This window comes from Lynx canadensis, chromosome A2, assembly GCF_007474595.2.
Source record: "Lynx canadensis isolate LIC74 chromosome A2, mLynCan4.pri.v2, whole genome shotgun sequence".
Taxonomy (NCBI): Eukaryota; Metazoa; Chordata; class Mammalia; order Carnivora; family Felidae; genus Lynx; species Lynx canadensis.
In genome coordinates this window covers 55,217,592-55,232,925 of record NC_044304.2, presented here as the reverse complement: position 1 = coordinate 55,232,925, position 15,334 = coordinate 55,217,592, and the positions used below count along the sequence as shown (strand labels likewise).

Here is a 15,334-nt window from a genome sequence, read left to right as displayed (position 1 = left end):
TCCGGTGAGAATTTCAACAGCTCTCCTTGGCCGGTGGTCACCTGATAGATGAGACAAATTATTCTCTGGCAGAGGACTAAAGGTTTTGTTCCAAGTCCTGGATCGATTTTATTTTATTATTGCCAGTTGCTGAAAAAAGCATGATCAGGAACCTTTTCCAAATTGCATTCACTGCTTTTAAGTTAAGGGCAGCGCACAGAAGCCTGAAACTTGGCCATCTTTCCCCACATACCCTCCATGAGCTCTTCCGGCAATCGATTTTCATTCTCAAAACAGTCCCAGTGGAATTTCAGGCTAGTATGTGGCTTTTGAAGGAAACCTCTGCCTGGGTTTCCTTGAAGCTCCCTTCTCGCTGCCAGCGCTTTTGGCTCCTTGGTGCTCACTGTCTCTCCCTGGAGTTTCCAGCTGCCGTCCCCTGGCAAGGCGCAGGGCCGGTGCACAGAGCACACTAGGCTTCTCTTGGTCTGCTCTCTGCAGGGCCAGCTGAGTGGCATAAATGAGGGAACTAGCCCGGTGGGGACTGTGGCACCCTGGGGATCCCACATCCCCATGGGAGCAGCAGGCTGATGCCACTCAGCTCCAAGGGATGGTGGACAGGTAGATAATGGCTTGAGGAGGCTCCGTCTTGCCATTTTCTAAATGTGAAATCTTTCCACCAGACATTCAGATTCCTAATATGTGAGATCTTCCAAGTTTTTCTTCATGGCAATTAACTCAAGACATTTTAAAGCCAGAAAAGCCCATCTGGGAGCTAGATTCGGCACAGGGCCCCCCAGTTGGAGACCTTTCGTCACCATGGCTCCGCGAGGTAAGACTCGCTATGGTATGTCACAGATGAGGAAACCGGTGCCCAGAAAGTGGGCATGCAGACTCCAGTCACACAGCTGGACAGCAGCAGAGGGGCAAATACAAACTGGGGGTCTCTGGCCTCCACGGGGAGCTCTCTCCACCCCACCCTATACTTCCCCCAGTTCCCCTCCCCACCCCACCCCACCCCACCCCCACCCCACCAGCCCTTCTCCACCTCTTATGCCACCTTTCCTTGGGGTTGAGGTTGGAGCACTTCCTGGCTTTTCTTCTCCTTCCCCTCCCCCTTCCCCTTATCTCTCCTTCTCCTTCTCCTCCTTCTTCTCCTCCTTCCCCTTCTTCTTCCCGCCTTGGGTTTAAATCTCAGCTGTACGACTTACCAGCTGAATGACTTTGGACAAGCTATTTAATTTCTCTGTGGCTCAGTTTTCCTTTCTGTAAATGGGGGAGATTAATAGCAGGTACTTCAGAGGGTGGTTGTCAGGATTCAATGAGTTGAAATATACAAATGCATTGAACTGTGCAACTACATGCCGTCTGTATAAGGGTTTGCTAAATAGAAGGAGGGCAACAAACATTTATCGGGTATCTGCTGTGTGCCAGGCCCTATGATGGACCTCAGGATGCAATGGGGGCACAGAGGACAAGGTCCCAACCTCACGGAACTTATGCCCTACAGGAGGAAGATACATGATTGGACAAGCGTCATCCGTGTGTCCTAAGCTGGCACCATCTGTACTATACTGACCTGCTTGAAGCTCGCATGATCCGAAGGGCTTTCCACTGGACGTGCCCCCCCGATCCCCCCCCCCGCTCCTCCCATGGCCTCCACTGCCTTCGCTCACTCTCTGTGACCCTCAGCTGGCCCATATCACCTTGGCTTAGGGCCCAACCACTCTTGCCAACAAGCTTTTCCACAGCAGCTTCCTCTGCTCCCCCCTCCCTTCCCCTCAACCCCTTGGCTTAGTCAAAGCCTCCTCTCCAAAGTCACTTAACCATATTATGACCTGCCACTTGGTGCTGTGTGCAGTGACACACACGGGGAGGCTGAGGAGTTTGGGGTTGCCATCTGCTCCTTCAGCTCACGGAGGAGCCTCGCTCACATAGGGAAGGAGGGGAGAGATGTGAGGACTCAGTTGTTCTCTTCTCCAGCTTTGCTTTCCTCACCTGTAAGAGGGGTGCAATCACCATGAACTCAAAAGACCGAGCTGAGGAGCCGGGAGGTGGATGCCACCTGGGGTGGCTGGGTGCTTCCTGGAGGAGGGGACGGCTGGGGACAGCAGAGAAGGGCAGGGGATGGCATGTCTGCTCAGCTGCAGCAGGGGGAGAGGGTAACCCGCTAGAAGGTCAAGATGGAGGCAGACAGCAGGGGGCCTCAATGAGAAAACCAGGCAGAGGATAAGCGTCATCTCTCCAATCCTGCTCCTCAGCTTCCCTGGTCTGCCTTCTGGGGGCTGTTCTGGAAGAGGGTGTTATGAAGCTCATCCAGACACGGCCAGGTATGACGTGGGGGATGACTCTCTGTAGAGCCTGTATTTCCTCTTTTATTCTCAGTTGCAAAGGTGGAAGGATCCATGTGTTCTGCACACAGCCTCCCAGGTGCAGAGAGGGAGTGAGTGAGAGGAGAAAGTGGAGAGCATTGAGAGAGGGAAAGGCCTTGCTTGAGGTCACACGGCACTCCTCCTCATACCCACACAGGGCAGGAGTGTGGAAAATGGTCTCAGAGGAGCCACTCATGCAAATAAGGACAAGAATAATGGCACATTCCCCATTTTCATTTAAAAATAGTCACAGTAGCTGACACTTGCTTGGCACTTTCTAAGTGCCCGTGCCTTTCTGAGCTTTTTACACTGTTAACCTTGAGTCTTCATAGCGGTTAGAGGAGATAGGTTCTATTATATTTGTTTCCATTTTACAGATGAGGAAACTGAGGCTTAGAGAGCCTGAGTAACCCCCCAAAGTGACCCAGCAGGGGCAAAGCCAAGAATCAAAGAGCTGCTGACTGCTTCATATCACAGCTTCAGATCACTCATGCCTCTGGGGAGGCAGCGAGGGCGGGCTTATTGTGCCCATTTTTCAGAGGAGCAAACCGAGGTCGGAGAACCTGGATGACCACCCAAAAGGAAGCAGTGGAGTGGTTTGGGACCTGGCCACTCAATGAGCGGTAGGTCCCTCTTTTGAGCCCGGTGGATGGGCGAGTGGTGGCGGTGGGTAAGGGAGGGGGCGGGTCGGGCCCGGGGCTCTCTAGCTCTTTTTCTGGAAGCAGCAGGAGGCTGAGGACCGGCTGTACCACTTGGCACCAGCTTTTGCAAGGAAAGGGTTTCCTTGAGAAGTGCGCTCTAATGGGGGAAGCGGTGGGCCAAACGTTCGCCGCGCTGCATGAGGGTGTGTGCGCGCGCGCTCGGCGAGCCCGGGCTCTTTGTCCGAGCCCGTGCGCGCGTGCGTGTGTGGTGCGCGCGCGCGCGCGCGCGTTCGTGCGTGTGTGTGTGTGTGTGTGTGCATGTGTGCGTCCGCATATGGGGCGGGGCTGGGCGTCCGGCCCCGCCCCCGGCCCCGCCCCCGGCCCGGCCAAGCTGGTATTTTTCCACCCAGCAGGATGGGTGATGCTGAGAGCTGCCTGCTCAGACAACAGACACGCGAGGTCAGGAAGAAGCCGCTTATAAATTACCGCTTCCTCCGCGCCGCCGCCAGCGCAGAGCTCCGGGCCCTGGCCGCAGCCCCGCTCGCTTGCCAGCACCGAGCCCCGAGGACCGCGAGCCCAGAGACCGAGTCAAGCCGGGAAGGAGCGCGGAGCGCAGAGCCCGCGGGCCAGAGACTGAGCAGGAGGGCAGCCCCCGGCCAGTGGAGCCGAGCGCAGCCGAGCGCAGCCCCGCGGCCACCCCAGGTACCCGAGGGAGAGGGAGCCGGGCGCGCGGAGCCCCCTCCCTAGCCCTGCACTCCAGCCGGCCCGACCTCCCCGCCGGGTGCCCCCGATTCCGGCGCCCCATTCGCCACCGAGGGAGGGACGGAGGGTCGCCTGCTCCGACCCGCTGGCGGGGCTGTTATTGTTTGGCCAGCGAAAAGGGCTTGGGCTTTTCGTGCAGGCGGCAGGTGTGTGTGTGTGTGTGTGTGTGTGTGTGTGTGTGTGTCTCCGTCTCACTGGGTGTCTGTGCCCCCATGTCCCCGTGTGTGTCTGTGTTTCTGAGGGTGGGTGGTGCTCCATTTCTCCAGCAGTGTGCACTTGTGTGTCTCCGTGTGTGCCTGCTGTTGTGTGTCTTGGGTTGTGCGTCTCTGTGTGTTGTGGTGTGTCTGATACCTGAGTGTGGCTGTGTCAGTGTGTCTTTGGATGTGTGCACTTGTGTGTCCCGGTGTGTGTCTGGTGTGGACCTGTGTGTATGTGACTGTGTCTCCGAGTACCTGGCTGTGCACGTGTGTGTCCCAGAGTGTGGCTGTGTCTCTGGCCCCTGCTTGCGGGCACTTGTGTGTCCTCTCGGCAGTACCTGAGGGAGTGTCCCCGGTGCCTGGAGGACAGAACAGCCAGAGCTGATTCTCCAGGGCAGGCACCGAGTGGGGAGAGGTGATAGGGGGGCACGGCTCCAAGGGTGCTGCCCGTGTGTGGCGTGCAGGTGGCGGTGCCAACGTCCAGCCGTCTTGCGTGGCAGGACGGAGGCCCCGAGGGACAGCTGGGGGCCAAATGGGCAGCAGGCAGGGACAGCAGGACACATCCTCCTCTAGCCTTTTCTGCTTCCTTCTGAGGGTTCCTCTTTCGAGCAAGAGACTCTCGTCCCCCTCCCACCAGGGAAGCCAGATAGAGAATCTTGGGGACCTCCTCTGACAGCCTCAAAGCTTCAGCCTAAACTGGAGGGGGGGACCTGTGGGCCACCCTCCCCGGCCTTCAGAGGGAGGTGTGTGCCGGGCAGGGCCACCGGCCTGGCTATTTTGGTCACTGCCTAGCCTCTGCCAGATCCTGGTGTCCCCTAGGACCAGCCCCAAAGGCTTGGGAGGCAGCCCGAGCCCCCATTTCCGGCCTGGAGAAATAAATCAGCTCAGTAACTGCCCAGACACTTGAACGGAGGGTCTTTGGGCTGAGGGTTAGTGGCGCGTGGCTGGCTCCATTTGGACTTCGGTAAATTGGCCCACGCTTTGGCACTGCTGGCGTTCAAATAAATGTCATGGAGAAGTCGTTTTAAATTTTCTTTTTAATTTTTTTCTTGGCTAGAAGGGAGGGGATCTCATCCAGAGTCTCCCAGCCAGAAGGAGTTTATTTTTGTGAGAAAGAGCGGGTGAGTGCTTAGCAACCGCCTGCCTCCCTCTCGACCAGGGAGTCATCCTGAAGAGTGTGGGGTGGGCATGAGCAGGTACGGGGGTGGGAGTGGGGGAAGGAGTTTAATCAGGATGGTGTTGAGGGGGATTAGAGGGATGCCCGAGGGCACCGGCTGAGAACCCAGCACCGAGCAGGCTTGGCAGAATGGCCTGGGCTTGAGCCTGGCTCGGCCCCCGGTTGACCTTGTGCAACCTTTTCTTGGCCTCAGTTTCCACATCTGTAAAATGGGTGGAGTCGACTGGTTATGAGGTAAACTGGGACTGAGAGGCAGGAGCATGTCCCCAGGGAGCTGAGTTCAGTTACCGTGCCTCAGTTACTGTGTCTTAGTCGGTAGGTGACCTTGGGAGATACTCTTGGCCTCTTTGAACCTCAGCTTGGCTGTCTGGGCAGCAAGGACGCCAATGCCGGCTTCGCTGCGTCCTTGAGGGGATTGAGGGAGATGAGAGTGAATAAGCCTGCGGTAAGCTGTAAAGCCGGGCTCGGCTTCGTAGCTGCCGATTAGAGGGTATCACGAGGTCTCAGGTCACTGTGGTATGTGGCAAGGCCAAGGTGCACTCTTGAGCTTTTGTCCTTCAGGGATACCCTTGTGCTGGCCCATGATACAGCTGCAGTCAGCCTCCTCTGCCCCATTCATCTCCCTCCTCTCCACTTGTCCTGCAGTGATTGGGTCACATCTGCTTTGCAGAGTCGGGAGGCCAGAGTGGGAAGTGCCCATTTTAGAGATCAGCAAACTGAGAGCTGCCTAGAGGACTTTGCCTTGATTGGATAGTGACGAGAGTGGGCTTTGGGCGTCTTCCCTTGGCCAGCCGTGACTTTTGGCCCTGTGGAGCTTTAGTCACTGCTGTGCTGAAGTGTTGAACTTGGACCCTGGCTGGGACCTGGGGAAAAGGAGAGTCACAGATGCCTCAGTCCTCAGGGTTGGAGGGTGGGTGCCTGGGGCCCACTGGCACCTCAATTCTGTCCCTAGTTATACACTCTCCCTTTTTTGTGCCACTCTTCCTACACAAGGGTCAGTCCCCAGGAGGCAGTTTGGGTTCTGGTGATGGTGTTTTCTAACTCCCAACTTGTCTGCCTGTCCATCTGTCAAAGGACTTGGGAGCTGTACTCTGAAAGTGTTTCCAAAGTTCCTGAAATAATAAGACCCCTGCGAGTCATTGAACACATTCCTGTAGTGGCACCTGGGTGCTCAGTCGGTTGAGCGTCTGACTTCGGCTCAGGTCATGATCTCACGGTTTGGAGGTTCGAGCCCCGCGTCAGGCTCTGTGCTGACAGCTCAGAGCCGGGAGCTGCTTCAGATTCTGTGTCTCCCTCTCTCTCTGCCCCTCCCTTGCTGGCGCGGCTGTCTCTCTGTCCCTCTCTCTCTTAAAAATAAACATTAAAAAAAATTACATTGGACACATTCCTGTATATAGGAAAGAGTTGACAAATACAGGGAGCACCAGAGTGCAGCTTCACCACAGCAGGGTGGGGATCTGGGCGGGAACGGGGCTGACCTCGGAACCCCAGGGTGACCCCCGCAGGTGCAGGCTGGTCACTCTCTTCGGCAGAAGGTCATAAGCAAGAGTCAGATTCTTTGGGGCTATATCTCACTCCTCTGTGTTGGCCACCTTATCTTGGTCCAAGTGTTTGTTTGAATTTATGGGTTCTGGGGAGGAGCTGTGGATGTGGACATGCCCAGGGTGGCCTTCAAGTGTAAAAGAGAGCTCTTTTGTTTGTTTGCTTGTTTGTTTTGAGAGGGGGGGGCGGGGGGGGGGAGCAGAGGGAGAGAGAGGCAATCCCAAGTAGCCTCCGTGATGCCAGCCCAGAGCCCGCCAGCACAGAGCCCAATGTGGGGCTCGATCACAAACCATGAGACCATGACCTGAGCCAAAATCAAGAGTCAGATGCTTAACCAACTGAACCACCCAGGCACCCCAAAGAGAGCTTTTTTAATGTGCCTCATCTAGTTGTTTAAGTAACCTAGCTGAGGTCAGTTCTGGCTGGGCACTGGATCTGGGGTAGAATATTGGCTTTTAAGGTGCTCGTAGCCCAGAGGGAGAGAGGACAGTGACCACGCCATCCGTGGCATGCTGTGAAGACTTCATCTTCTTGAGGGGGTGGTGTCGGGGCTGGCATTTTCTGTGAGTGCAAGAACAGTATGGGCTGGCATTCTGGGCAGGGGGTATAGCAGGTGCAAAGGCACAGCGGCATGAAATAGCCATCATGATAAGCCTTGCAGGGTCCCTGCTGGAGAGAGCAGGAGCCAGGTGGTGGAGGGGAGTGGGCACTGGGTAAATGGGCTTGAGCTTTATTCTGAGGGCAGCAGCAGGGAGAGAAATAGCATCAGACTGGCTTTGGGGGCAGCAGTGGAGAAGCCAGTTCAACCCGGGAGCCCAGAAGACCCCTGACGGTAGGTGAGGAATTAGGCTGGGGTCCAGGAAACCAAAGATGGCCAGCTGGGCCCCTGCTGGTCAGGGCACAAAGCGTTTTCTGTGCCAGTGACTCTTGCCCTGAGCTCTTTTTGTAAACACAGGGTGAAGGCCTGGACATACAGTTTAATAGGTACACAGGCCATTAACTTACTGGCTTTGACCTCCCTGGAAGCATGAAGCCCAGGAGTCTTTAGGGTGAGTAACGTCTGCCCCCTGGACAGGGCGTTGGGGTTTCTCTTCCCACCTCACCTGGTCAGAGGCTTTGTTTGGAAACCTGAGCTGAGGGGCAGGGGTTTGGGGTGTCCAAGAGAAGGGAGAAAGAATGGAAATTGCTGTCCTGTTTCTAAAGCTCTGCGAATCTGCCAACTCCCTTATAAAAACCAATATACCCAAGAAAAATCACCCAAAACAATAAAAGGGAAGGGAAGTATAGGGGGGTAGGGGTCAGGCAGCATTGAGTCTAATTAGGTGGAGAATGACCTGAGTTACTTCTTATAAATTCAGATTCCCAGGCTCAGCATGGACACACTGAATTGATCCCCATGGGGAAATCTGTATTTTAAATATTTCCATGTGATTTAAAAAAAAAAATCTTTTTGAATTAAGATATAATTTACATGCAGCGAAATGCAAAGACTCTGTTACAGTTGGATGCGTTTCGACAAGTTTATATTCCTGTGTAACTAACCACCCAGATCAAGGTAATAGACTATTCCCAGCTCCCCTAGAAAGTTAGTCGTCCTGTGCCCTTCCCCTCCCAGAGGCGACTAGTTTCTGATCTTTGTCACCACAAATTAGTCTTGCCAAGCCTAGAACTTTGTATCAATGGACTTGTGTCGTCTATATGCTTTTGTGTCTGGCTTCTTTCTGCTTGATGTTTTTGAGATCCATCCATGCTGTTGAGTGTATCAGAAGGTGCTTCCTTTTATTGCTGAGTAGTATTCCACTGTACGGATTTATCTGTTGTTATCCATTCACCTGTTGATGGACATTTGGGTGTTTCCAGTTTGGGATGATTACAAATAAAGCTGCTATGAGCATTCCTGTACAAGTCTTCTAGTGGGCTTATCTTTTCCATAGCTCTAGGAGTGAGACTGGGTTGTAGGGTGGATATGTTAACTTTATGAGAAACTGTCAAAGGATTCTTTTAGTTACAGAAGTAATACACCTCAAGCAGTACAAAACACTATCAACTAAAAGTGATTTAAAATATTTTTTTAACATTTATTCATTAAAAAAAATTTTTTTTAATGTTTTTATTTATTTTTGAAGGAGAGAGAAAGAGAGCGCGAGCGGGGGAGGGGCAGAGAGAGAGGGAGACACAGAATCCGAAGCAGGCTCCAGGCTCTGGGCTGTCAGCACAGAGCCTGACGCCGGGCTCAAACTCATGAACCGTGAGATCATGACCTGAGCCAAACGAAGTGGGACGCTTAACCGACTGAGCCACCCAGGCTCGCCTAACATTTATTCATTTTTGAGAGAGAGAGGGAGACAGAGCATGAGCAGGCGGGGGTGGGGTGCAGAGAGAGGGAGACACAGAATCTGAGGCAGTCTCCAGGCTCTGAGCTGTCAGCACAGAGCCCGACGCAGGGCTCAAACCCGTGAACCGCAAGATCATGACCTGAGTGGAAGTCGGACGCTTAACCGACTGAGCCACCCAGGCGCACCTACTAAAAGTGATTCTTAAAGATAATTAAAAAAAAAAAAAAAAAAGTGCACTGTAATCTTCACTCTGTTTATTTGTTTCTTTCTCTGATAATGGTAAGATTACACGTTTTCCTCTGCATACAGCTTTAACTGAATCCCTTGGATATTTACGTGGACATATATATTCCTTTTTATTACTTTCTAGGTTAGTTTTCTCTTCGGTTTTGAGGTCCTCTTTGATCTGGGGCTATTTAGGACATGTCCAGCAAGCTGGCTCTCATTCTGTGGTGTTGTTATCGAAAATGGCATCGTGCTGTTCTTGGTTCTGCCACTCACTCTTCAAACAACGGACCATTGTGGGACCGCCATTTGTCAGAACGTACAGACCTGCCAGGCCACCCTGAATAGCTAGTCTGCATTTGGGAATCACTGACCTAGTCTGGCCTGTCTTAGTCACCGCAAGCGCTGCCAGCTCAGTGAATGAAAAGCTCCCATCCGGTGACTTTGAACTTAAAGAAGCAGGCCGAGGCCATTCAGCAGGCTGAGGTGGGAAGGATTGATACTTACTGAGCACCCAAGATGCCTTGTCTCCCTTCCTGTATTTAAGCCCTGTGCCTGACTTGGGGGTTCTTCCCTCCATCTTCTGGATGAGTTCACCCGGTCTCAGGACAGTAACTTGTGCTGCAGCTCACACAGCTGGGATATAGGAAAGGGAATTAGAATGAGACAGAGCCCCCCCTTACTCCACTGGCGGCACTGCAGAGCTTTACTGAGCACCTACTGCGTATCAGGCTGAGTGCCAAGGCCAGGAGGGCAAGGATAAGTAAATAAAACAGCCCCTGTGCTCAAGTGGCTCAGTCTCACAGGAGGGGAGAAGATCTGTATCAGGAAGAGGTTAATGAACAGTTCCAGAGGCTCATGCCAAGGGCAGGCAAAAGTCCAGGTCCAGGCAGGGAAAAGCATGGAAGGTCTGAGGGAGAGTGGTCCATTGGCAGGGGGAAAAGTGTGGGGACTTTGAGATCTTTGAGTTAAGCCTCCCCGCCCATCCACTTTCTGGATCTGGAGAGTGAGGTCTGAATGAGACTGATCAGCTATCAAAAGGGCCATTGTTCCCAAACGAGTTCTTCCCCCAGACTCAGGCTCCATTCAGTGATTACGTTAGACAGGTAAATTTAAGGGCAGGGTTTTTACCTTTGTTTCAGACTCTTGATGGCCACATTCATAATTCAGATTCTGATTTTATCACAGCTAATAGGAAAGGGGGTGAGAGGACGAAGCCATACTGATCCAAAAGATTCCTTAGCACTTGGTTGCTCAAGAGACATCTGCAGAATCCGGAATGGGGGTTCCTGGAAAGCAGGACCTCTCGGCTCCCGTGGGCAGCTCTGTGGAATAGAATCAAGGCAATTGCAAGAGGGCTAGAGGGCCGGGGCTGAGCTCTAGATTTGCTCACTTGGGTCCTCCCTAGTCCCTTGGAGCTTTAGCCTCCCCATTAAATGGAGGCTGGGAGGCTGGGGGGACTTCTGAGAGTCCTGGCCCTCCCACGGCTTTTCGGCTCTTTGCACACAATAAAAGTGCTAAGCCAATCACTGCCATGTTCCACCATCCCCTTTCTGGCAGAAAGTCTCTAACCCAGGCCAGGTTGCCTGTTGCCTGGTGGGGGGTGGGGGGGGGTGGAGGGGTGAAGTGTATTTCAGCAGAGTCATGCTTAGTGGGTGAAGGGCACCGGAAGGTGGTGGTCATGAGGGCTCTGCCCTCTTGCCCCATAGCCAGTTGGCACCTGGAGATGATGGCTGCTGAGTTAGGCCTCAGGGAAGACTCAGGCCATGATTTCAAGGACATTCGTGCTCTCACCAGATGGCACTTGGTATCTCTTCTCTGGGTGGATATCCCTACGGCTTGAGACAACAGGCTTCTTGCCAGCCTCTATTCCTCCTAGGCACCGCTCTGTGGGGGCATGCCACTCTCCTTGTCAAAAGCCTTCAGTGGCTCCCTAGTGCTGTATGAAATCAGGTCCACACACCTTAGCCTGGCATTCGAGGCCCTGCAGAATCTGGCTCCTGGCCAGTGTTTACCCTCATCTGCTACCACTTTTCCCCTCTCCTCGTGATTTGGCTGTTTTCTGCTCCTAAAATGAGCGTGGGGCTCTCTTGGCTCTGCCATGCCTCAGCCCACAAGGCCCTTCCTCCCTTCTTTTTTTTCAAAGTAGGCTCCATGCCCAACATAGGGCTTGAACTCAAGACCCTGAGTTCAAGAGTCACATGCTCTACAGACTGAGAGCCAGCCAGGTGCCCCTCTCCCTTCTCTTATTATTCCCCCTCTTCAAGGGCCAGCTTGAAGCTGCCTGCTTCATGAAGCTTTCCTTCAGCCCCTTAACTGTGCCTGACACATAGTAAGTACACTCAAAAAGGATCAGATGAAACAAAGTGTACATAATCTAACCTTGCTCGGAGCCTCTGTAGGACAGAGCTCAGATCTTTGCAGTGCTGCCTTTTATCCATTCATCTGACTGAGAGCACAGCCGGGGAGGGAGGGATAGATGTTCCCGCATCCAGCAGAGGCCCTGGCACACAGTAGGTGCTCAGCACACAACTGAAGGCTGATTTCATCTATTCTGAGATGAGAGCCTATAGTTTAAACAACTGAGTGGGTCCGGGCTTGAAAATTATATTCACCCATCACCATCCATATTTATTGGTTATGGGCCCTGGGGATGTGGCAGGTGAGCCATTCAGACCAAAGCATGGCCATACCCTCCCTCATGGAGCTGACTATAAAATGGTTTAATGAATGATCCCAGCAGCGTGGGGCACCAGACTTTGGTTGCCAGATCAAGCCCCAGGCCTGAAAAAACAGTACCAGTGGCTGCAAAATGGTCTCCCGGGGCCAGCTCTGGACCACAGGCACGTTTTGTGTTGTCCACACGGAGTTGTATAATCGAGCCAGTAGTTTTCAGCATAGGGTTTATTTATTTTGCGGCTGCATCTGGCCGTTGTCTAGTGTCTCTGAACACACTGCCGTCCCACCTGGCCACCCCCTCAACACGCCCCTGACCCCCTAGCTGCTTCCTTGGGTCTGGCCTGGCCCTGGAGGCATGGAAATGCGCTGCCAGGGGACCCCGGGCAGGTGGTAGCATTCCGCTCTGTTCATCCAACGGGGCTGGCAGCGCGGCGCACACGCGTGCGAGAGAGATTCACGAAGGCCGGCTTCGTGTTTACAGCTCTCCAGCGCAGACCTTCGTGTTTCCGCGGGGGCAGCTCGAGGCCGGAGCTGGGGAGATCCAGGCAGCCCCCACGCTGCTCCGCGAAGAGCCCGCGGCACACCCCTACGTCGGGCGGAGTCACGCACCTTCCCAGGCAGCCCCGCTGTTGTCAGCCTCTGCCGGGAGTTCCGGGCTGCGGGCTCCAGGCAGACGGCCGTTTGCCTCCTTGAATGCAAAAGAGTCAGCCTTCTGCAGAGAGGATCCGAGGGCAGCCCTAATCGGCCGCCGGAAGCCCTCGGTCTGAGACCTGGAATGTTTTCAGTGGATCACGTTAGCTTGGCCGAGCCTGTGAGTGAAGTCAGTGGGTGATCGGTACCTATTCTTTAAGGCCCATCGCAGGATGCAACGGTCCCCCACCCACCCGAGCCGTGGAAGGGCTCGCTCGTCGTTAGTGGGGAGCCCGAGAGGCGCGGGAGAAGTTTTCTTCCCCCTCCATCTCTTCCTTCCCTCTGACCCGCCTGCGGGTTGTTGCTACATCTTGGCCCTGTCCTGGGATATGGCAACAGCCATAATAATGGTAAACGCACAGCAGTGCTTCTCAGACTCGAAAGCTGTAGAAGTCACCTGAGAGCTTAAGATGCCCCTTCCCATGCAGGAGGACTAAGTTGAGGGCCTGAGTTGTGCATTTCTAACCAACTTCCGGCGGTGATCTTGCTGCTGGTCTGCAGACCATGCTTTGAATAAAGGAGGTAAATCATAGCTCTTGGGTGCCCGCCCTACTTCCTCAACCAGCCCCTGTGCCTTGTGAGCATCGTCTCCCTAACCATCACAAGAGATACGATGATTTCCATTTTGCTTGTGAAAAGTCAAAGCCCCAGAAACCGCAGGTAACTTGCCCCCAAGGTCACACAGCTGGGAGGCCGCTGAGCCAGGCCAGGCCCTCTGGGCCAGAGCCACCTTGGAAAGGATGCTGGTGGGGAAGCCGTTTTCTACTGAACGGTGTCCACGGTCCAAAAGCCACAGGAGGCTTTTCAAGGCAGCCAAGTCGGATGTAAATCAGGGAGAGCCCAGGGCCAGCCAAGCAGCGCTGACAGCAGGGCGGCCTGAGGCAGTGTGTCAGGATCAGGTCTGAAGTGGGTCTTGCTGCCTGGCGTGTCGAGCTGCCCGGGGATGCTCCCAGCTCCTGGAAGACCAGTGTGGGGCCTGCTGGAACCCAAGAAGGCTCCTTGTCAGTCTTACAGCCTTGTTATTTAGATGCATCCCAGGGTGGAGGGCTGGCCGGAAGCGTAGGCACTGGAAGGGCTGTGAGCTGGGACCTGGTGCGTCATTGTTTAAATACTGGTTCATCCTTGCAACTGGGGATCTGATGGAGGGCTGAGGTTGCTGAGATCTTCTGCGTGGCTGGGGCTTTATTTTTGCACCCGGCACCTGCCCCAGGCAATTGGGAAGAGAACAGATTTGGAGTTTGGGTCCTCACAATGTGGTCACAGGATGCACAGTCACGTCATCACCTGGGAATTTGTTAGAAGGTAGAATCTTGAGCCTCACCCCAGACCTGCTGACTCAGACCCTGGGGGTGGGGCCCAGCACTCTGGTTTAACAAAGCCCTCAAGGCTTAACTCTGAGAACGGCTGATTTCTCCATCTCAGGCCAAATGCCCAGGGGTCAGGGAGGGTCAGTACTACCCTTTGCTGCACATTCTTGTTAGCCAGAGTACCAGGGTTGCAGGGGGACTTCAGATTCATTTCATCTGTGCCCCACTTTTCTGATGACCTGAATGTCAGATAAAGGGGCATGCACAAAGTTATACAGCACATCTGAGACAGGGCGTAGGCCGGGATTCTTAGAGTTACAAGTTGCAGAAATCACTTGAAACTAACTTGAAGAAGAAGGAAGAGGAGGGGGAGGAGGAGGAGGAGGAAGAGGGAGAGAAGAAGAGAAGAAGAAGAAGAAGAAGAAGAAGAAGAAGAAAGAAAGAAAGAAAGAAAGAAAGAAAGAAAAGAAGAAAAGAAAGAAAAGAAAGAAGAAAGAATGTAAAGAAGAAGACGAAAAGAAGAGGAAGAATGTAAAGAAGAAAGAATGTAGAGGAGGAGGAGGAGGAGAAGAAGAAGAAAAGAGAAGAAGAAAGAATGTAAAGAAGAAGAAAAGAAGAGAAAAGAAGAAGAAGAAGAGGAAGAAGAAAGAATATAAAAGAGAAAGAACATTTACTGACTCTTAATTGAAAAACCCCGGGTCATACTTCAGGCATGGCGGGATCCAGGTCTTTGGACCTCCGTTTCTTTCTCTCCATTCCTAGGCTTCTGTGTTGGCTTCATTCTCCTTGGGCTACCCTCAACTGCATAGGATACCTCCTGTCCCAGCATAGCCGTCTCAGCCTAGAAAGAGCCTTTTTCCACCCCCTCTTTTTTTAAGAGAGTGTGGGAGGAGGGGAAAGGGGCAGAGGAAGAGAGAGAATCTTAAGCAGGCTCCATAGTCAGCATGGAGTCTGATGCCGGGCTTGATCCCTCAACCCTGGGATCATGACCTGAGCTGAAATCAAGAGTCAGACACTCAACTGAATGAGCCACCCAGGGGCCCCGAAAGAGCCTTCTTTTTTCACTATATTTTTAGCACAAGCCCCTGTCATCACTCTCATTGTCCACGCTTGGTCAAGCCCTTATCCTTGAGCCAGTTGTCACGGCCTCTCTGGTTGGCTAGGCCTGGCTCACATGCCCACCCAGAGCCCTATGGGCTGAGAGTGGGTGTGCATGGGTCTCCAGGTGGAAGAGATGTGAGGCTGTCCCCAGAAGAAGGGTCATGGGTGCCAGGAGGCTGTCCCCACAGGAACTTAGTGCCACTCTTTTCCTCCTCCTCCTGAGCTGGGCTGCCCTCACGCAACTGCAATGGTCTCACACCAGATAGAATTATACTCCTTCTTCTGGTTCCCTTAACATTATGCTTATAACTGTGCGTTAAACATGCTTC

The 15,334-nt window shown here is 53.5% G+C and overlaps 1 protein-coding gene across 3 annotated transcripts in view; it reads left to right on the top strand.

Annotated features, from left to right (window-relative positions):
* Nucleotides 1-3,408: 3,408 nt before the first annotated feature.
* The window catches only part of SLC6A6 (solute carrier family 6 member 6), an 89,103-nt gene continuing 77,177 nt past the window's right edge, over nucleotides 3,409-15,334 (top strand). For 2 of the 3 annotated variants that reach the window (XM_030307485.1, XM_030307483.1), the window contains exon 1: nucleotides 3,411-3,691. The gene's annotated coding sequence lies outside the window, so the exon portion shown is untranslated. Of the gene's footprint in view, nucleotides 3,692-15,334 lie in introns of all 3 variants that reach the window. The other variant, XM_030307486.2, reaches the window with a different exon arrangement.